This window comes from Bos indicus, chromosome 13 (assembly GCF_029378745.1).
Source record: "Bos indicus isolate NIAB-ARS_2022 breed Sahiwal x Tharparkar chromosome 13, NIAB-ARS_B.indTharparkar_mat_pri_1.0, whole genome shotgun sequence".
Taxonomy (NCBI): domain Eukaryota; kingdom Metazoa; phylum Chordata; class Mammalia; order Artiodactyla; family Bovidae; genus Bos; species Bos indicus.
This window is the reverse complement of record NC_091772.1, coordinates 14697270-14721108: the sequence shown is the minus strand read 5'-3', so window position 1 is coordinate 14721108 and position 23839 is coordinate 14697270. Positions and strand designations below refer to the sequence as shown.

General features: G+C 37.5%; 1 long non-coding RNA gene across 1 annotated transcript in view; it reads left to right on the top strand.

The window, feature by feature from the left end:
• Positions 1–22511, top strand: part of LOC139186378 (uncharacterized) — an 85351-nt gene extending 62840 nt beyond the window's left edge. Inside the window, exon 3 of the long non-coding RNA XR_011569919.1 lies at positions 22379–22511. This is a non-coding gene — a long non-coding RNA (uncharacterized lncRNA). The remainder of the gene's footprint in view (positions 1–22378) is intronic.
• The last annotated feature ends 1328 nt before the right edge of the window (positions 22512–23839 follow it).

Here is a 23839-nt window from a genome sequence, read left to right as displayed (position 1 = left end):
TTCACTCAGCGTCTGAGCAGCATTTAAAATAACTGCTCACTCACGCATCCTTGCTGCGTTTTCTCCACTTGGTTTCCAAGACAACCCATTCTTCTAGTTTTTCCCTGACCTTATGGATGACTCTTCAAATCCCCTAGGAGGTTCTTTCTTTTCTTTCAGGCCCAGTGCTCCAGGCTCCAGTCCTTGGTTCTTTCCTTTTCTCATTCTTCACTAACTATGACTTTAAATAGCAATTATATTGTCAAATTTTTCTCTCTCTAGACCAGACCTCTTTTCCAAACTGAAGACTCAATATTTCCAACTGCATGTCTAACAGACACATTAGACTCAGCATGTACAAAACAGCATAGCACTTGCATTATTTCTCCCCAACCCTGCCAAACCTGCTTTATCTACAACCTCCCATGTTTGAATTGATGAAGATTCCATCTTTCCTGTTGTCTGCAGAAAGAGACTTGGAAACATCATCAGTTCCTCTCTTTCACCTTCTCATGCATCTGTCAGATGATCACTTGGGCTTTACAGTCAAAATGCGTCCACAATCAAACCACTTCTTACCACCTTCGTTACACTCAGCAGATTTCCAAGAATGACCTTTTTAAAGTATAAGAAAGACATCTTTGTCCCTTCTTTGCTCACAATACTCCATGGTCTACCCATTTCACTCAGAGTAAAAACCAAAGGCTTGTCAATGGCCCAGATGCTCTTACATAATCAGGGGCCCACTTACTTCCTGACCATATTTGTGAGCACCATGTCCTTTTTTTCATTCCTCTTCAGCCATGCAAGTCTGCTTGCTACTTCTCAAACATGGCAAGCATATGAAGACCGTATGACCACTGTGGTAGCCATTCCCCCAGATGTCTGTGCTTCAAACTTTTCCATATCGTTCAAATGTTTGTTCAAATGTGTTATATTCAATGAGACTAATTTTGAGCATCTTATTTAAATGTGATACTTGCTTTCTATTCCCAGAACTTGAATTCCCTTTACTCTGCATTATACTTAGTCTATTGTACTTACTTCCTTCTGGATTATTATACACACTTTACTTGTTTCTTGTATTTATTGTTATAGTCTGTCTCCTCCTGCTTGAGTGCAAGTTTAGCAGGTCAGAGATCTTTGGAAGTTTTATTTACAGATATACTGCCTGGCACAAAAAATCTTTGCTTCTAATAAATATCCCGCCATCATCCATTCAATTCTTCCTACCACCACCAGAGTGATCTTCCCCAAAGACAAATATTAAAAGACTCAAACAGAATAAGGATATGATTATAGCTACCTTTTGGTTTCAGAATGCATTAGAATTTATTAGTAATGGCAGGCCCTACCATTCAAAATAAATAAGATGAGACTGGTTTGAATAAAAGCTTTCAGGACTGAATAATTACATTTGCTGTGGTTACTCCACAGAGGAAAATCCAGTAGCCCTTTGATTTCAGAATAGAGCTGGACAATATGATCACTCATCCTAACTGTACCGTGTATGCTTTTGGCCACTGTTAATTACAAGCTTCAAAACCAGGGTATAGAAACATATTATGAAGGCCATAGAAACACTCCCATCAATATGTATTAAGGCAAGTGGAAGAACAGTGAATGCAGACTCAGAAATTACAAGTTAGAAGACTTGAGATTTAGTCCCAACTTCATCACCTATTCCCATTACCAAAAGTAACCTCATTATTCTGGTGTACAGTCTCCTCTGTTAAAGAGAAACATTGATATAAGATGCTGTAGGGTCCTTCTAACCCTACCAATCTGACTACTTCTAGACAAGGTATCTTCAGTGTTTATTTTATAGAGTCACAGACATAGTGTCTTCATGAATTCCCTAACCAAGAACTTGTAGCAAATAGTTCTGGGGCAGTTTGAAAATAATTTAGTCTTTCTTTCTCAGTAATACTATCATGTTGATTGTATAAATGAGAGAGAACACATCCAAACTTTGTAGTGCAAAAATACTACAGTGTACTCTATCCTAACTAGATTAGGGTAGAGAGTTGTTGAAAGACAAAGCTAAATGAAAAATGGCAATCAGGGGAAAAATGTGCTTTCTTCCTTGATATTTTTAAAGGTCAAAACTTAGCAATTTTCGAGTGTTTTATAAAGGGATTTTGAAACATCATTTATTTTTATGATAATTTTATGATAATTCGTATATGTTATATGACTTCCCAGGTGGTGTTGGTGGTTAGAGTCTGCCCGGCAATGCAGGAGACACAAGAGACACAGGTTCAATCCCTGGGTGGCAAAGATCCCTTGGAGTAAGGAATGGCAATCTGCTCCACTATTTTGCCTGGGAAATCCCATGGACAGAGGAGACGACTGAGCACACAGCACATATATATTATAGCCAATACGTAGTAAAAATTTAAACCAGAAAAAGCCTAGCAGACAAATGATACAACTGGGCATTTATGTCTAACGTATTTACTCAGTAGTTGTTTGCTTGCTTCTCCTTTCTTCTAATAAATATTTGAGTGTTGAAATGTCTCATTAAAGTTTACTCAAAACAAAGTTTTTAAAACTCTTCAAATCAAAGAGGTTCTGAATTTATAAATCTTGAAATATGTTGTTTTACCAGCTGGAGCTTTCCTAAAATTTTTATTTCATGTGGAAATTAGTTAGAATTTTCTTTAGGTCCTAGAATACATTATGTGGGACTGATTTCATTCATACTGAAACCAGAAAGGAACTGATGGCGTAACTCCGTCTATTTGGTTTAGCTGCGTGGTTGCTTTCTAAAACGTGAAAGTGACTTGTTGTTGCTTGAATGCTGTATCTCTGAGACCTCAGGATCTGTGTCATTCAGTGAACTGAAAAGTGATTCACATTTCTTAGGTACTTGCAAATAGAAATTTGATTCTTAGAAGTTAAAATTTAGTTGTGTGGGAAGATGTTTAGGTATCAGGTGTGGATTTGAGATGTCTTCAATACTCTCCCTGCTTAAAAAATACACTGCAAAGAGCAGGTTATCTCTTAGATAAGAAGGTCAGAAATTAATGGCAGGAACTAAAAAAATTAGTACCTTGACTTTTGTTTCATCTTGATCAGCAGGAAAATATAGTCATAGTGCTTTTGCTATAACAAACAAGAGGGTTCCTTCATGTTTCACTTTAAATAAACTGATTTTTCTGGTGGAGAGAAAGGATTGTTCTTTTCAAAAGTAGGTGGAAACCACATAACTGAAAAATTACAGGGACTTCCCTGGCAGTCCAGTAGTTAAGTTTCTGCACTCCCAATGCAGGGGACAAGGTTTTGATCCCTGGTAAGAGAACTAAAGATCCCACATGCCCCAGGACATGGCCAAAAAAAGAAAGAAAGAAAGAAAAATTACAGGGGACATTTGAGACTAAGGTAAATATATTTCAGATCAAATTAATAATAAAAACAGCAGCAATGATAGCTTGCACTTATTTAGGAGAACATGCTGGACATCACTCTATCTGTATTTATCTGTATTAATTTACTTAATCCTTAAAATAACCTTATAAAATAGGTTATGTTATTATCCTTAACATTGTTTCAGCACACATGCTAAGTCGCTTCAGTCGTGTCTAACTCTTTGTGACCCTATGGACTATATATAGCCCACCAGGCTTCTCTGTCCATGGGATTTTCCAGGCAAGAATACTGGAGTGGGTTGCCATTTCCTTGTCCAAGGGATCTTCCCCACCCAGGAATCAAACCCATATCTCTTATGTTTCCTGCAATGGCAGGCAGGTTCTTTACCCCAGCACCACCTGGGAAGCCCCCACAACTGTCTATAGTCAAACAAAGCTTCATTTGTCATTTCACAAAACTCTTGTTCTACCATTTCCCCAGTTTTGGAGCTGTGGTCTTCAAAGCAGTTTCATAGTTCTTGAGTTTAAGAAAGAACTCTCTTCAGTAAAGGATACCGTCTCCCTACAGACTGTAACAGAGATGCCCCCTTTTAGTGTATCTGTATCCCAGTATTTTTTCTCACTCCCTTTTAAAATTCACAGCTTCGGTATCCAACAGATCATTTCATAAAAGTCTTGCAGGAGTGATTCTGTGCATCAAGTCATGTCTGTATGTGTGCTCAGTCGCTCAGTCATATCAAACTCTTTTGCGACCCCATGGACTGTAGCCTGACAGGCTCCTCTGTCCATAGGATTTCCCAGGCAAGAATACTGGAGTGGGTTGCCATTTCCTTCTCTAGGGGATCTTCCCGACCCAGGAATTGAACCCACATCTCCTGCATTGACAGGCGGATTCTTTACCAACTTATCCACCTGGGAAGCCCCCAAGTCATGTCTGGAGAATTCCTTCTATCTGCTTGTCACCAAGGTCTCCTCCCACGGCCAGACTGTTATACTCTCCCATTTCCTCTGTATACATTTCCCAGTGAAAACAAAGAGTCCTCTACATTTCAGCTCTTGAGATCTCCCTGCATTCATTTATAATTATTTTTTCATTACCTGTGAATGTCCATGGATATGTAACAGTTCTTCAGCTACTGTTTGACTTCCACATCTCAAGTTATTTATTTGGAGTTTCAAGGAAGATGGAGTAATTGAATAAGCAAGACATAAATAAAGATCGCATCTTTGTCAGAGCTCTGTTATTCTCACCAGTTATATAATTCTGCAGGGTTCTTGTCAGATGTCTTCAAACATATTGGGAAAGACTGAGTGTACTCTATTTTGCAGACAAGAAACTGAGATATAGCAATGTTAAATGACAAACAAGGCCACACTGATGGCCATGGAAGAAGTAGGACTCAAAGCCAGGACATTTTTAGAGTCAGTTCAGTGGATTTTCCATTAACTATTTATTTCCATAAAACAAACCAAAAAAAAAAAAAAAAAGTTTGAGCATCTTTATATGCCAGTTTCTATGTGATGAGGTGGAAGCTTTCCTTAAAGAACAAATTATGATGGTTTTATGGAATGAAGACTATACTGGGAATCGAGACCCCTAGGAATTTAAACTCTTGTCACTAAGTAATTTTGTGACTTGAAAAAAAAATGGACCATGTTTTCTCAGATCTTAAATCTAAAAGAGGATTTTGAGCTGGTTATTCTGTCAATTTAGTGCTTTCATCGTTATTATTCAGAGACAGATATGGGGATAGTAAGGGGCTAATAAGAATGTGTATAAGATTTTTTGAAAAAGAAAAGAAGCAGGAAGCGTGGCCTTAGGCTGTGCATTTGTTTCATTTCCCTTATCAGTTCCTTAGGTTTTACCTGGAGTTACCTAACCTCTGCCCCTAGAGACATTATCACTTCCCTTAAATACAAATGAAATTTCATATATATATATACTTACTACATACAATACATATTATATATTTTAGAAAACATCTATAAAATATATTTTACATATTTCTCTCTCACACTCTTTTTCAGGAAATCAACAGCTCTCACACTATAGAGAGAATCTGGAAGATAACCCAACTTGTTTTAGTTCTGCTCTCCCCTTCCCCACCCAAACCAGTGATGTGTTGACCTCCTAAGCGGCAAAGAACCCCAGGCAGATATGTAAAAATCTTTATTTAGTTTAACTGTTTCTTAGTTATTGGATTGAGACTTCCCTGGTGGCTCAGACAGTAAAGCGTCTGTCTACAATGCAGGAGACCCGGGTTCAATCCCTGGATGGGGAAGATCTCCTAGAAAAGGAAATGGTAGGACTGAATGAATTCACTTTCACTTTCTTTCAGTTATTGGATTGGCTAAAACACTCTTTTGGGTTTTTTTGTAAGATATTAAAGAAAAATACAAACGAACTTTTTGGCAAACTCAATATTTATATGAAAATGTGTGTGTGTGCACATGTGTGCGTTTGTGTGCTCGGTCATGTCTGACTCTTGCAACCCATGGCCTGTAGCCCTCCACGCTCCACTTTCCATGAGATTTCCCAGGCAAGAGTACTAAAGCAGACTGCCATTTCCTACTCTAGGGGATCTTCCTGATCCAGGATTCGAACCCACCTCTCTCGCATCTTCTGCATTGGCAGGCAGATTATTTACCACTGCACCTCCTAGGAGGACCCTTATGTGGAAAAACACACATTATTTTCTATTTTTCTGAAGGCATTTTCCATACGTGATCTCTATTATGATGCTATTGCTCATTTCCTGTGGATGCAGTATTTTCTCTGCATTTATAATATATTGCTAATCATAAAATCTTTTTCTTGAAATTTAATTTTCAGCTACCCTTAGTTTTTATGTTTTTATTTATAAATCATGATTTTTATCATGTAAAAGAAATAAATACTTACCTATGCACAAGGTAACTAACTGGGAATAAATATTATTGATATATTAAATTTAATTCTAGCCATTTTGAATAATTGTGTATATGTGTGTATAGAAGCAAGAGCATTGTACATATGCTTATAAATGTCTTCCTCATGCCTTCTTTTTTCCCAAATAAGGATCTGTACATTGTATTTATTTTTGCCTTACACGTTTTCTGCACCCAAACTTTTTATTATGAGTATTTTCTCATGACAAATATTCTGCAAATAAATAATTGTAATAGCATCCTTATATTCAATTATAGGGATGTTCTATGATTTAGTTAACTTTTCTGCTTTCATTGGTTTGGTTATTTCTCATTGTTATTAATATAAATAATCCAGTGATAAATATCCTGCCTGCTCAGTCACTCAGTCGTGCCTGACTCTTTGTGACTCCCAAAACCAAAAAAAAAAAAAAAAGTACTATTAAAAACATTGCAGTCTAAATTAACTCTTGGTTCTAGTTAAATGACAGTTGCAGATCATAAAATAGAAATTTTTTTTAAAGCCACAAAGGCTTTCCTGCAAAAGTAAAAGAAAAGCCCATTTAAAATGAATTTTTTCCCCCAGGTAACAAATATATAAGAGGATAACACAATGACAATGCTTAGTTAGGTAAATACCATGAGGCTTAATCCTCCTTTAAAGTTTAGATTACAGACCTACTCAGCAAGGAACGGTCAACAAACTGGCAGGATAAAGCAAACGTGCATTAAAATAAATGAGTATCTAACAAAACACAGTTACCACAAAACGGGCTATCAGTGCACTGCAAATCTGTCCAAATTACCAGGAAATAGACCATAAGCCATCCTATTTAAAGCAAAATTCCTCACTTGCAAAGTATCTGGCGATTTAGGCAAACCTTAAATTACCTGGGATTCCATCTCTGTCATTCCCTCTCTCTCTCTCTGTTTGTCTCTGTGTGTGTCCGTGTGTCTGTGTGTCCGTCTGTGTGCGTGCACTGTCACTTTTTTCTTTCTCTTTGGAAATTCTCTGGGTAAACTAGCCTTTGAGGGAGCTGAAGGTACGGCAGGGAAACAGCCTGGGCCGGCCCCTTCTGCTTCACACAACTAGGAAACGTAGGCCTCCAGACCTCTTTCGACAAGGAATTTGTTTTGTTTGTTATTCACACAGTAAATCGAGATATAATCCCTAGTTGGCAATCCCTTATTCTCAGAGATTCTGTACTTCTTTTAAAAATTATAAGTAAAATATTTTATCACTATTTAAATGGGCAAACTGTTCACTAACATAGAATCTACTCTCATGTTCCATTGAATATGGTTTTTCAGGAATTTCAGATGTTTTCCTTGTTTGTGTGTGTGTGTGTGTGTGCGTGCACACATGTACTCAGATTCGCTTCAGTCATTTCCAGCTCTGTGCAAACCTATGGCCGCCAGGCTCCTCTGTCTATGGGATTCTCCAGGCAAGATTACTGGAGTGGATTGCCATGCCCTCCTCCAGGGGATCTTTCCGATCCAGGGATCAAACCCAGGTCTCTTGGGTCTCCTGCATTAGCAGGCGGATTCTTTGCCATTAGTGCCTCTTGGGAATGTAAAAGGTCAGTTTTCTAGGTCAGTTTTTCATAGTAGAAAATAGGATTTTGGAGTCAAGTGTCTGCATATTTTCCCTTTCTAGTGATGTGATCTGGGGCAAGCATTTTCACCTGAGCTTCAGTGTACTTAATCCATAAAATGGAGATGATAAGACCTCCCTCATACAGGGGGTTATAGAGATGAAAATAGTTAATGTATATTTTAAGAGCACCTGGTACCTAGAAAGCACCAAGTAAATGCTGGTCTTTCCTCTATATTTTATTCAGTTCAGTTCAGTTGCTAAGTCCTGTCCGACTCTTTGCGAGCCCATGAATCGCAGCACGCCAGGCCTCCCTGTCCATCACCAACTCCCAGAGTCCACCCAAACCCATGTCCATTAAGTCGGTGATGCCATCCAACCATCTCATCCTTTGTCATCCCCTTCTCCTGCCCCCAAACTTTCCCAGCATCAGGGTCTTTTCAAATGAGTCAGCTCTTCATATCAGGTGGCCAAAGTACTGGAGTTTCAGCTTCAACATCAGTCCTTCCAATGAACACCCAGGACTGGTCTCCTTTAGGATGGACTGGTTGGATCTCCTTGCAGTCCAAGGGACTCTCAAGAGTCTTCTCCAACACCACAGTTCAAAAGCATCAATTCTTTAGCACTCAGCTTTCTTTATAGTCCAACTCTCACATCCACACATGACCACTGGAAAAACCATAGCCTTGACTAGATGGACCTTTGTTGACAAAGTAATGTCTCTGCTTTTGAATATGCTGTCTAGGTTGGTCATAACTTTCCTTCCAAGGAGTAAGCATCTTTTAATTCATGGCTGCCATCACCATCTGCAGTGATTTTGGAGCCCAGAAAAATAGTTTGCCACTGTTTCCACTGTTTCCCCATCTATTTGCCACAAAGTGATGGGACCGGATGCCATGATCTTAGTTTTCTGAATGTTGAGCTTTAAGCCAACTTTTTCATTCTCCTCTTTCATTTTCACCAAGAGGCTCTTTAGTTCTTCACTTTATGTCGTAAGGGTGGTGTCATCTGCATATCTGAGGTTATTGATATTTCTCCAGGAAATCTTGATTCCAGCTTGTGCTTCCTCCAGCCCAGCATTTCTACATTTTATTAGAGATGCCTATATCAAAAAATGGCAAAAATAGAGACTTCCCAGGTGGCTCAGTGGTAAAGAATCCACCTGCCAATACAGGAGACATGGGTTTGATCCCTGGGTGGGAAAGATCCCTGGAAAAAGAAATGGCAACCTTCTCCAGTATTCTTACCTGTGAAATCCCATGGACGGAGAAGCCTGGCCGGCTGCAGTCCACGGGGTTGCAAAGAGTCAGACACAACTGAGTGACTGAACACGCAAGAAAAAAATAGAGACAGTGTTTTTCCAGGCTACTACCTTTCTGTACACCATCCTTTTCTCTCAGGAGAAACTCTATACCATCTGAAATGAGTATCACAGCTCCCAAGTGCTTGTAACCACTACATCCTCATTAAAACATCTTATTCATCCATTTCCTCAAGGATGGAGGGGCGCACAGCTTGCTATAGTCACATCACATTCAGTGTCTCCAACCTAGGAAAGTTTACACGAGTAGGATGTGCAATAATAAGCAAGAGGAAAAGAAGACAGAAAAATCAGGTTGGTAGTGTTAGTTTTGCCATCATCATTCCCACTGGGCAAGGATGGAGACTGGAGAACAGAGGGCAGACCTGTGACTGTGGGTGATGTGATGGCTACTGTCAGTGAAGGGTTTTCAGAGGTCAGTGTGACCAACCTGGTTTTTGCTATAAGTGTGGTACTTTATTGGAAAGCCTGGCCTCTGTGGGCATCAAGTTCATTGTCAGGGTTAAAGCTTGGCTCTGGGTTCAGATTATGCTTACCCTTCACCTCTCAGCTGGCCTTAGGCAAACTCCTTAAACTTCTCTGGGTCAGTTTTTAATTTGTAAGTTAGGAATTATAATAGCATGGAACTATCATAATGATTTTCACAGAGTGATTTTCATAGTTCCTGGTACAGAGTAAGCACTGGCAAAAATTATTACCAGGAGGGTGAAAATAACTCACTGATAACTCACTGTAATTCACTGCTTACGTGACTGGGCATGCGTACTTGATCCATGCTTGGTCTACTAGGATTCTCCCCAAGTATTTCTGACTAGAGCTGAGAGACAGACATCTCTTTTCTCTTTTGGTCACGAGGATGTAAAAATACGAGTGTAGAGTTCCTGGAACCTGAAAGATGTTAACAAGAGGACAGGAACAGTAGTGATAGCAGTTCTTCCTTCAATTCAGAGGGCTATACTCCTGGTTATTGTTGTTCCATCCCTAAGTCATGCTGGCTGTTTGCAACACCGCGGGCTGAAGCCCACCGGTCTCCTCCATTATTTCCCAGAGTTTGCTCAAATTCACGTCCATTGAGTCTGTGTTGTAATCCAACCATCTCATCTACACAAGTACCCTTCCAATAAACACATTTTTGGCCTAAACCAGAGTTGTGTTTCTGTTCTCAAACTGCACCGTCCTGTCTAACCCATGTATTTTGAGGAATTACACACACAGACTGGTAACTTAGCTGCACATGACTTCAAGTATTTGAATGTATCTATTTTTCAGGTAAATGGATGAATAGATGCCTCAAATTAATATGAAAAAGCTTGAAATAGTCACAAGTCAGTGATTTCGTTTTTAATTCTTATCACTGATACCATTAGAACTTAATATTTATATCATTTTCAATAACATTAAAATTTTATTATTTTTTTCATGGAAAGGCATCTTATTTAAAATATAGCAGTGTGTACATGTTAATCCTAAACTCCCAGCCTATCCCTTCCCCCAAACCCCGCAATTCCCTCCTGGTAACCATAAGTTCATTCTCTAAGTCTGTGAGTCTGTTTCTGTTTTCTAAATAAGTTCATTTGTATTTTTTTTAGATTCTGCATATAAGTGATATCATATGATATTTGCTTTTCTCTGTCTGACTTCACTTAGTATGATACATATAATTTTTTTCTGCTGCTAACCACTAGAAATTAGTCCTTTGAAAACCAATCAGTTTGATAATATTTTGACCTACAGCTCACATTTATCAAGTTTATTTGACATATTATAATTTAATTATACTTCAGTTGGAAGTTTTTTGCATTTTAGGTATCTTTTTCAGTTTTGTCTCCATTTAATGATTTTTAGGAACTTTCTGGTGGATAAATCTCAGGGATCTTGCTTCTTAATAGCCAAGTGAAAATCTGAAAGTGGGGAATTTAGGAGTAATATGCCAAATCCAGAAAGAGGGACAGGCACTTAGGGAAAGCATAAATATCACTTTTACTACAATGCCAATTATAAAAATCTTACAAATGCAAACAAAGTATTTTGCCCTACAAATTGAAAGCAGACATGTGTCTTCACATTATATCACAGTAAAATAAATTCCAGGTGGATTAGGAGAGCTGCAAACAAAAATTTTACCACAGGAACCACAGAAAAAATTATAAATCAAATATGTATTTAAAAATAGAGAAAATGTGTTTCACTATACATAACAAAGAAAAGTAAGAATCCTCTGAATTGCATCTCACTTTTTAAATAACAAGAAAGATAATACAAATCTTATTACCTAAAACAGCCTGCCCTGTTGGGCAAGTGAGAGATATGAAAAATATGACATTTCATTTCATTTTCTAGCCTTTACAATAATTATGAATACACCTGAACATCCATAAATCTTTGAGATTGTCCTCATAGATCCTGAGATTTCTAACAAGTCTATCCTCTAGGTTGAAAGAGATAGTATAGGGAGTTGGTATTTCAATATATTTCCAAGCTGCATGTTTAAACTGTGCTACCTATCATAGTTTTTAAAAAATTCACAAACTCTGGGGACTAGCTATTTGCAAGCATGTTAATAAACTACTGTGTGCTCAGTCGCTCCACTGTGTCTGACTCTTTGTGATCCCATGGACTAGGGGTTGCCAGGCTCTTCTGTCCATGGGATTCTCCAGGCAAGAATACTGCAGTGGGTTGCCATTTCCTCCTCCAGAGGATCTTCTCCACCCAAGGATCGAACCTGCATCTCCTGCACAGGCAGGTGGTTTCTTTACCACTGGGAAGACCTTAGTAAGTTTTATAGGTTCTGTTAAATAACCAGAGTACATTTTAATAAAGATCATCATTCTAATTTACAGCTGTGGAAACTGAAGCATGGGAAATACGCCCCTGTTTTAAAAAAATGTACAAAATTCAGTAAAGTAAATCTCAACTATAGTGTGACTCAGTGAGTCACTCAACAGCTTAGCTCAAGCACAGTGACTCATCATGAAGGAGCATGTGCCTGGAATCTGTAACCCAGCAAAATTCAAGTTCTGCTCTAAATTATTATACATTGTATTATATGTATCACATGTAATTATGGCACAAAAATCTCCTTACGCATCAGATAACTCTTTCAGAATGTCAGCTCAATGAATTACATGTAAATGAATAAAAAACATATGGGCCAAGTTTATCTTGAAATATAGAACTTGGCCAAATGTGTTTTGGGTTTTCACCCACTGCAAATATCTGAAAGATACTCTTGGACCCTGGCTGGTCTTAAATCTCTGTGTGGTGCTTTCTGGGCATTTCCTATCATTACTCAGTCCTCACTATCCTAGCTTCTGTCTGCTGCTAACGTTCCTTAGTGGTTTGGGGCACTCACTGACTGAATACAGCATTTAGCAAGTTGTATTAAATACATATCACAATTGGGTAGAGTTAACATAAAATATGTAATGCATTAGATATATGCTTTAATTTGCACATTAAGAACACTTTAGTGTGCAAAAGACAAAGTAGAAACAAAAATTTTTCATTACGTTTTATAATTATGAAAGTGTGTCAGGCTGGAAGAGTTAAATGCTTCAGAAGGTTATGAAATAAAATTAAAATTCACTCTGGTTTCTTTAGAAGTGATCATCAATAATTTAATTATATATGTATCCAAATCTACAGCATCTGTAAATGGGTTCACGTATCTGTGAATATTTGCATGTATGTCTAATGAAAGCATATATATCATGGGTCTCACAGACAAGTCAACACTTTATGTATATTCTACTTCAGTTTGATATATTCACTTAACATGTTATGTATTTTTTCTAATATAATGGAGTTTATATGGAACTTTATTTTTTGTAGTGACTGCAGAATACTTAGTCAGCACCCTTGTTTGTGAATATTATTGTTTCTGATTTTTTTCTTCCCCCCTCCATGTACTAAATATTGATCTGGGATGCTGTTTCTTTTAGAAAACTCAGAATTATAGGAATTAAAAAGACAAATAATCCCATCATATGTTGCCCTTTCAAAACAGGATTTTTAAAAATCTATTTATTTGTTTGAAAAGAAGAAAATCTCTGGGCAGAAGGTTGGGTTTATACTAACACTTTCAGATATGTTATCTGATCCATTTCAGAAATGATAATCTGGCCTGAAAACCTTTTTCCTCAATTACAACAGAAGCTGGCATTCTTTTGCAGTAAAGTCAGCAAATGGGAGAGATCCCAAGAGCCAATCTCTTGGGAATGTGAATTTGGGATTATGTCACCACTTAGCAGAACAACAACACTGATGGGCTGAAATGAATCTCTCTCCCAACAGACTGAACTTTTTAGCCTCTCCCATATCAGCCATCTCCCTGTTGTTGGGATACTATTTCAGTAAAGTAAGAGCAAGGCCAAGTTCAGAAAAGGACCAGACCACTACCACAACAAAAACTTGATAATGAATAATACCAATTCTTACATGGCTCCTTTTATCTACTCATGGTGTAAAGTAGCTTTGCCCACTTAATTCCTCAGTGAAAGGATTATACATTGTAGTAAATAATGGCAGAGAAATAGCCCAGAAATGATTATTGTTTTTACTGTAACCTGGGGAAATACACAGAAGCAAAAGTTTGCAGAATAGTACGTTATGTGCTTTGAGAACAGAGCGATGAGAGAAATAGTAATACATGTCTACTTTAATAATTACTTAGAAAATTATCTTTAGAATGCCTACATTACAAAGTAGGGGGGAAAACCTTTTTAGCTCAACTAACTCACTGCTAGTAAGTAGTTCAGTTAAGGGCATCTCATGACAGAATCAGAGTACTAAGATTCTCCTTAGAGTTCCATTGTGCTTCAAATACAAAAAATTTCAGAATCATTAACAAAGTCTGAAAATAGTTGAATAGTTGTAGAGTATCAAAATTTTAATACATAGTTAATTCCTCCCAAGGAAGAGAGATTTTACCTTTGAATCACACTGTGTAACCCTGCCTGATATTATTTACAAAGAAATAAAAATCAACATTTCACTGTAATCCATGAAATTTCCAAGGTACTTCACTTTAGTCTGAGGATTTTCTACACTTGGAACCTGGCACTCAGTTTTCAGTTGTCACATTATTAATCGCATAAATACCTCTCTTCTTTAGATATGAGGCTTCCAATTAGAGGAACAACCAAGAGATTAAGTGATGCTTGCACAGCAAAAATCAAATATTTAACCTAAGAATATCCCAATTTATTTTTCACTTGAAATTGTTTTGTCCTTTTCATTATAAGATTTATTGTTTTCACGTAAGTAAATCCCAACCAGGAATTTTTAAGGCCTCTAAAAAAGTAGTCAGACTTGGCTAGTTGATATCTTAAATGTCTAATATGTATGCATTTTGAAAGTCACAACTTTATATGATTTACTCACAAAAGTACAATTAACTTTAGAGGAAGTTCAGATGAAACTACTGCTGAATATGTGCCCTGTCTACCTAGGTAGCACAGATCTGTAAAAGCAAAATATTTCTGTTTTGTGTAGAAATTCTGTTTGCAAAATTAGCCCATTGTTCTAAGTTGAACTCCAAGGTTCAGAGAAAACAAACTCTGAAAGTTATAAAATAATCATTATGTCTGTCTATTAGAATCCCAAAGCACTTAAATCTATATACTTACTGTACCTTGCTTTGCATAAAGATACATATTTGACTTTTTTTTTTTTTTTTTGGCCATACCTCGTGGCTTGTGAGATCTTAGTTCCCTGACCAGGGATCAAACCTGGGCCCTTGGTAGTGTAAATAAGGAGTCCTAACTACCGGACTGCCAGGGGATTCTCTATTTGACCAATTTTTAAAAAGTGAATTGTAAATAGGAAACAACTCTGTCCAGTGAAACTGTGAATAACCATAGAACCAAAGATACAGTCAACACACACAGACTTTACAATCTCTAATTTATGTAACTTGCTATCATCCCATCTATTGGTGTTCTCAATAGCATAATCTTACCTACAGTTTGTCTTGAAATAACACTCACATTTTTCTCTCAAAAATAGCTTTTTTGGTTCCTCTTTTCAGTTTACTTCCACAAAGAATTAATGTGACTTATTACAGGACAAGCTAGATAGTCACACACAAGAGAACACTCTGTACTATTTCTTTCAACTTTGCTTGAGTAAAAAATAATTTTTAAGTTAAAAAGTATTCAGGTTTATGTTACTTGATATGATTCTCACTTATCTTAAAAACATTTCAGCAATATTTCTGTTTCCATTGTTTGGCAAATAACTGATTTAGAATATAAATAACTATAAAACACTTACTTCATGAAGTTCTGCTAAAAAAAACCAACTTATTTCCATCTCAATGAAACTACATATTATCCTTTTCTCTAGTCATTACTTATCTTTAACAGAAATTCCTTGAAAATATTTTACTGCATTGAAAAATATATTTAATATAGAGTAGATGAAAATAATTGTATTCAAAATATACTAGTGTAGTAAATCAGAGATAAAAATAAAGTAAATGAAATATTATAATAGGGCAATATTTTTAAGTGAAGGAGTTGTTTATTTGTGTTCCAATCATGATTATCTATGGGGGGAATCCAGATTTTCATAAATCATTTTCCTTGGATGGAAAAATTTTTTCTAAAAGATTTGGGAGGTCTATTTCTTGAAAATAATGCCATTAAATGTGCTATTTGGTGGGATAACAAATTAATCAACTTTAAGACATTGTTTAATTAAATTTACATATATGTGTGTATGTGTTTACTATTACTGGCAATTATTTTCTTGAAGAGCTCTCTACTTGAAGATATCAACGCATTGTATAATTAGGTAGAATTGGATAAATTCAGTACAGTTTATATGAAAGCAACTAACGTTCAAAATGTTGATTAAAAAAAGCCCTGAATCAAAAACTTCCTCTTCACTTTTCATATCTTAGAAGAACTTAAAACCTATTTATTATCAAGATTTAACCCTTGAAAGGTTGGATCTGAAGTGGCTTATAAGTCACTTGAGGGCCAAAATAGATAATACTATATTCTTGTATTCCTGTTGCCTTGCAAGTAATAAAAATGTGTCCCAGTAATATTCTTTGATAAATGCCACTTACAATCATTCTTACATATCTGAAAGCTCATAAATTTATAAACTTCACTACCACCGTATAAGATTCTGAATCTCCAAAGAAGCATATGAAGGAACAGAGAGCCTAGTGGGATGCCCTTGCTTTGTGAAGGAGCTGAGATGTATGAAGGAGGTGTATGAAAGAGGTATGAAGGAGGTTTGCAGAGGCCCTGGCTTGTGGAAAAGGGTGAAAAGGAGGAGAAGGAGGGACACAGGAAGAGAGAAAGAACAATCAAAAGTCAGACAGAGCAAAAGCTGCAAGTCAGAAAGATGGCAGACGGTCATTTGCTGCCTCCTCAAATCAGTGAGGTTTTAAAAGTAATAATTTCCATGATGCCTCTGGGTTTTTCACAGAACTGGTGGGAAAATGCAGTTCTGAACTCAAGAAAGCAAACCGTGGCACTGAGGGGAAGTAAAAGCCATGGTCTGCGATCTGGGGTGAACTTCACCCAACTGCCTGGAAGGGAGAGCCCGGCGGGATTCAAGTAAATGGAATGTTTCCTTGGATTTAAAAAGAAAACCAACTATTGCAGAAGTTTATACATAGACACTCACAGCAAATATCTAGAACATTAAGATATAATTTAGGATCTGAGTGGGTTAGATAACTATTTCGATTGGTTTGGAAGTCAGTTGAAGAAATCATGGCATTAAAACATGGAGTTTAGAAAAGGGGAAGCTAAAGATGTATTAAACATTTTTGAGGGAAAAAATGGTGATGAGTGTGTCTGGAGAAAGAGAATCTGTAGATGGAATGTGCTGGTGGATCTTGAAAACATTTTTGGCTAAATGCAAAAGGTAGAGATAAGTGAGGGAGGCATATGACTGTGAAATATAATCATTTCTGGACAGAACTCCTTTCATTAAGTCTTTGTTGAAACAAGCACAGCTAATACGTTTGAAAGTGGAGACTAGGTAAAATGATCGGTGATGTTGAAACTGCATGTATTACTTTTGTCCTGGTAAAACCACTCTGGGGAAGGGGAATAAAGATACGGAGAGGATATCAAGTGTTGAAATTGTGACCTTTTGATTGTTATAACATTGAACATATAATATTTAAGTGGAATTTGTAGTTAATGGTAAGAGTGGATTAGTACCTCCCTTCTTTTGATAAGAAGGACATTTTCTTAAGAGCTTCTTCCAAAACATTCTTCTTGGGCAAAGAAGGTTCTGTAATTTACCCATATTGTGTAGCCCGAGTAGAATTTGCCAAGCGCCAGAAAAAGAAGCATCGATACTTTCTATCTCAAATAATAGACACTCATGGAGACAGAGGAAATTAATTCCACATTTCTGTGAGTTGTAAGATAGACTTTTGTGTATGTGCAATAGGGGCAGGTAAATTCTAGAAATTTTTGTAAAGCTAGAAACCCTTCTCTACTCTAGAAATGCTCTTCCGCTTTGTTTTTTTCTCCTTACTCTTCCTCTTTGTTTTTTTCCTTCCACTTTTTTATGTCTACTCACATAAAAGTCACAAATAGACATGGCGATATTTCATGATTCACTGTAACATGTGACTTTTTTCTCTTAATCCTAAGGTTGCACCCAGGGATTCACTGAAGTGTGCTGAAGTGTGTTCTGCAGATCTGGTTTTGAGGGGTGATTTGAACCCTCATCAGGAAGCAACTGCATAAGGGAAGCAGAGAACTCTATATTTTCAACCAGAAAAAAAATATATATATGCAAAAAACTTTTAAAATACTACTGTAATTTCTTCCCAGCCCTGAAAGGGAACTTAATGATTGTGTCCCTGCAACCTTTTAGAAGGCATATTCAACTCTATTAGATTCTCAAGAGGTATGTGACTCAAAGTCAGTAAAGAATACTCCCTAAGTTCATAGACTCTAGTTTGTGTTCATGCGTTTGAACGTTCAACTGTCAGAGGATATGATTAAATAAATATTAAAAAAATACATTTTACAATTATTAAAACATAGATCATTACCAGATAAAATTCTAACTCTAATATCATAAGTAAAACTTCTCTATAGAAAGTTAAGAGATGAAGTACACAGCCCAAACAGATCACTAAGGTAAACTCATCTAATCAGCTAAAGAACAAATGTGTTCATTCAAAAAAAATTATGTCATTACATCAATCAGTTTCATTTGGAGGTACATAATCTAATGATAGTAATGATGTTTTGCAGACATCCACAATGAGACCTCCATCACAATCAAAGGGGACTCTGATGGCAAGAAATGATTTTCTGTCTAGAACAAATAATACCACTGTATAGAAAAAATACATATAACTCAAGTGAAAATTTCATGCAATTCCAGTGAAAAATAAATAGCATTCTCCTTTCATTTGGCTTCTAAGAATATAACCTAAGAAACAACTTTAGAGAGATAAAGACATTATTATTCCTTGGAAAACCAAATAGATGGCCAATGTTATTTCTGCAATACTGAACAAAAAAATCCATGATTTCTTTTATGACCTCTATCAGATAATATATCACTAAAAATAAATAGCTAACTGTGATGCATTTGAAAGTCAATTAGAAATTATGAATGGATTATGATATTATGTTAAAACCATCTATGGGTCATTTATGACTATAGTTATTTCATAAGATCTTTTCCTAAGTGATTGAAAAGACACATATGTTTAGTCTATTAAGGGAGACAGCAGGCGCACTCTGGGAATACGAGAACGTTTCAGTTACACTAATTTAGGAGATAACTCTAACCTTGGTCACCACCTCATCTTTTCTGTTGAGCTGAATTCAGCCTTGGGTGTCTAATGGCAGCCTGATTCACGGAGCTTCAGAAGCAAGAAGAAGCTCTGCGACTGAGTGGCCGTAGTGCCTTTCACAAAGTGTTATGTCTCAGGATAAGGACATGATGCTTTCTCATTTTGGTAACACAAATATCGACATTGTTTGTACGTTATCTCACTTTTCAAAACACATCAGACCATTCTATTTTTTTTTTAGACATTGGGGGTAAATTACAATAAATCATGTTGAATTTTTCCATCCGAATGAATATACAAATAGTGCTCTATAAAATGGAAAGGGATGAAATTCTTTGGCTGGACAAATATGTCTTGAATACACCTTCAAATCAACCGGTATTTATTGAGTGCAAACTATTCAAGGCATTTTGCTAGAAGGAAAGGAGGTAAGAGTCAGTCAGGGTCCGTGTACATATGCGTGTGTGCGTGTGCATGTTGGTCAACCTCTTCTTTAATGAATTTGCATACTGAGACCTCAGCTACTTGTGAAACAGCTGGTGGCATGTTCTTGAATTCCACTGCTGCTGTGTCCAACCATAATTAGATTGCAGCCTGATGCCCGATGCCCACGCAGCTACCAGGGGCACCTCCTTACGCTGTCACTCAGTTTTCTGGCTGGTGATCATACCAGCACCACTGTGCCCTAGAATTAGGCACTCCAGTCAGTCTATTTACTACACCATAGAGGGAAGAAGTCATTTGTCTCCACTAGGAACATATTTTTGTAACATGATAACCAAACATGGAGCCCACCTTAAAGAAGTGTTAGTGGAACTACTTCTTCCCATCACTTTTCTCCAACTATTTTCAATCATTGATGTGGTCACAAAAGGCTGAACAAAATGTGACCATCAGGCATCATGATTTATCAGATTATCAATCTCTTCTGTTTATTAAGGGTTTATTTGAGGGAGAAGCTTGTCAGTGTGATGCCTTATTTTCTTTAGGATAATTTGAAAGGAGAACAGTTGAGAGTGTTCACTTGACACGGATTGCATCTCACCTGTGAGAGGCTAAGAAAAGGCTTAGGTAAACCCAGGGATTTGAAAAGTAGACAGTACTATTGGTGTGGTAACACAGATGCGGGGGGAAGGTCATTTGGGGTTTGGAGAAATAAAAAGGCTCCTAGGAATCAACTAGGGGCCAGACATTTGGATAAATGCTTTTGAAGTTCTTTCCATCCAAAATACTCATGGGGTATTTTCTAGAACTATTTATATACAACTCAAAGCAAGGAGAGCTAAATCATATTGGGGAACTACTTAACATTATACCAGCGATGAGGAATTGTGCATTAGAGGACCAATTCATGCATTAGAGATTCAACAGAAAAAGAATTCATAATTTTGTTGATTCATTGTGCATTCTCTTCCCCTGGATAAAATTTTTAGTTATTCACTTCTATAGGATTTCTATCTTTTAGTGCCTGATAACACACAGCTCTATAAAGCCCCTCCCAGAATGGAAGTGAAAGGTATGGTTGATGATACAACAGATGGATTTTGCATCTCATATTTTTTAAATTGCATCTAAAGTATATAATGTGTTAATACTCTGGGAATCTAAGAATTTAATTCCTCCTCCATCACAGATCCAAGAGATTAGTCAATTTACTTATACTTTAGAAATTTTGAGGAAGGCCAAAATGTAATTACTAATATGAGGCTTTGTAAAATGTATGTAATAATGATCACAATGCCTGATTACTTCAAGCATGTCTTATTCATTTTAAGCAAATCCCGCAACCATTTTAATGTATATGAACTTATTTCTGAATTGTGTTTTCTAATTAGAGAAGCTTTTAAGCAGCTATAACTAACTATAAATCATATTTGACCAGAGTTATCTAATACTGCTGCTTGACCGACATGATACAGTACAGTTTGAGTCCTGGCTTAAGCCATTGCTTTCTCACAATAGAATTTCAGAGTAGCTGGAGTTAATTAATTTAGATTTGGCTCCAGCTTGAGTTCATCCTTTCTAAGCCACCCTTTACCCAGTCTCAGCAAAATGGTATTACCTCATTTACTGTAATGGCATCCTGAATACACAGGCTCCACTGTGGGCCACCTGTTAACCCTCTCCACTCAAAACTGGTAGAAAACAACCTCCAGACATGTATGTAACATTAGTAGATCTATTTTTCCATGAGTTGTTTTTCACAGAAGCTCCATCCAAGGAAATAAACTTATATTTACACACACACACACACACACACACACAAGACACACACCACTCACATGTGCATGTAGAACAACATATGCATATATAGGTATCAGTTCAGTTCAGTTCAGTTGCTCGTTTGTGTCTGACTCTTTGGGACCCCATGAACTGCAGCACGCCAGGCCTCCCTGTCCATCACCAACTCCCAGAGTTCACTCAAACTCACATCCATCGAGTCGGTGATGCCATCCAGCCATCTCATCCTCTGTCGTCCCCTTCTCCTCCTGCCCTCAATCCCTCCCAGCATCAGAGTCTTTTCCAATGAGTCAGCTCTTCACATGAAGTGGCCAAAATACTGGAGTTTCAGCTTTAGCATCATTCCTTCTAAAGAACACCCAGGACTGATCTCCTTTAGGATGGACTGATTGGATCTCGTTGCAGTCCAAGGGACTCTCAAGAGTCTTCTCCAACACCACAGTTCAAAAGCATCAATTCTTCAGCACTCAGCTTTCTTCACAGTCCAACTCTCACATCCATACATGACCACTGGAAAAACCATAGCCTTGACTAGACAGACCTTTGTTGGCAAAGTAATGTCTCTGCTTTTCAATATGCTATTTAGGTTGGTCATAACTTTCCTTCTGTATATGAGAATGCAAATATTCTCATACTATAAGATGATTTAACTTCACTATGACTTAAAAAACAGTGAAGTATTTTACATTCTTGTTACTTTCCTGAACCTGCTATAAAAAGCAGACACTTGTCTTTGGAATATTTACTGTAAATAACTATTAATACCAGTTTTTACAGAAAATTAATTTCTCCATTGGGCTTCCCTTGTAGCTCAGTTGGTAAAGAATCTGCCTGCAGTGCAGGTGACTTTTATACTTTCTCCAACAGAATACATCCTGGTCTGTAATGTTCCTGTGCAAAAAAATGGACCTTTCTGAACCATCTATTGAAATCTGTCTCTCAGCTTCACAGGAGTATTTCATGTAGAGCCCTTTAGAAACAGGGAGGCCTGGCATGCTATAGTACATGGGATTGCAAAGAGTTGGATGCGACTGGGCAAATGAGCAACAACACTCTCACCCTCTTCTCTTTCCCAACCAGTCCACCTCTCTCTCCCCCTGCCTGCCTCCCCTGTCTTTATTTTCTTAAATAAATATTAAAAACTTTGATCTAACTATTTACATGCACCTTAGGATTAATTGGACTGTGAAGAAAGCTGAGCACCGAAGAATTGATGCTTTTGAACTGTGGTGTTGGAGAAGACTCTTGAGAGTCCCTTGGACTGCAAGGAGATCCAACCAGTCCTTTCTGAAGGAAATCAGCCCTGGGATTTCTTTGGAAGGTATGATGCGAAAGCTGAAACTCCAGTACTTTGGCCACCTCATGAGAAGAGTTGACTCATTGGAAAAGACTGTGATGCTGGGAGGGATTGGGGGCAGGAGAAGGGGATGACAGAGGATGAGATGGCTGGATGGCATCACTGACTCGATGGACGTGAGTCTGAGTGAACTCTGGGGGTTGGTGACGGACAGGGAGGCCTGGTGTGCTGCAATTCATGGGTTCGCAAAGAGTTGGACACGACTGAGCGACTGAACTGAACTAGGATTATTTGGGGCTTCCCAGGTGGCTCAGCAGTAAAGAATCTTCCTGCCAATGTGCAGGAAAAGTGAGTTTGATCCCTGGGTTGGAAAGATCCCCTGGAGGAAGAAATGGCAACCCACTCCAGTATTCTTGCTTGGAGAACTCCATGGACAGAGGAGCCTGGGGGGGCTACAGACCATCATGAGGTCGCAAAAGAGTGAACATGACTGAGTGACTGAGCACACACATAGCATTATTTAGTGCTGTCTAATCTGGTGAATCTGTTGGCAACAAACAAAGATGTAATTTTCCAGATCAAGTTTGAGCTTATAGAGGGCAAACCTCAGTGGCAACTTGAAAATAAGATGGAACAATCAGAGGCTAGGTCCTGTCCATTTAGATGATTATCGAAATAAACCAAGATTAAAACAAAGAAGACCAGACACAAGAATTGTAATGGGAGTTCTTCAGAAAATCAGTCAACTCTTATTCCAGATAATTTTTCTGATTCAATATTACACAAACTAATGTATGAATCATTAGAACTAAAATTAAATAATGACAAGACAATAGATTTCAGGATGCTGTTGTAGAAGACATACTGGGATCATAGTCAAGACACCTTGATTATTCCTCCAAAGGGCTGTGGGACATTGAACTACTTATGTTGTCTTTCCTATTTCAATTGTTACTTCAAAAAAAAAGAAAATTAGTTAAGATTTTCTCTTGAGACCCTGTTAGGTCTAAGATTCTAGGATAGTAAAGTATATTCACACCATGTGAAAGGAAGAAAGAAAGGAGGAAAGGAAGGAAGGAAGAGGTACTCCTTCATTATGTTCAGAACTATTGCTGGAAATTGAGAACTCAGCACGTGACCACTGGTCTAAGGGGTGTTCCACACTCAGAACACGTAGTTGTCAGCCTCCCAGATGGCTCCCAACCAACACCACTTCTTGGAACTCATACCCCTGTGAAGACACCTCCCACATTTTTCCAGAGGTGGTCTGTGTGGTCAGTTGTATATGGAAGGTGAGATAGCGTGTCATTTCTGAGGTAAGGTTATAATAGACACT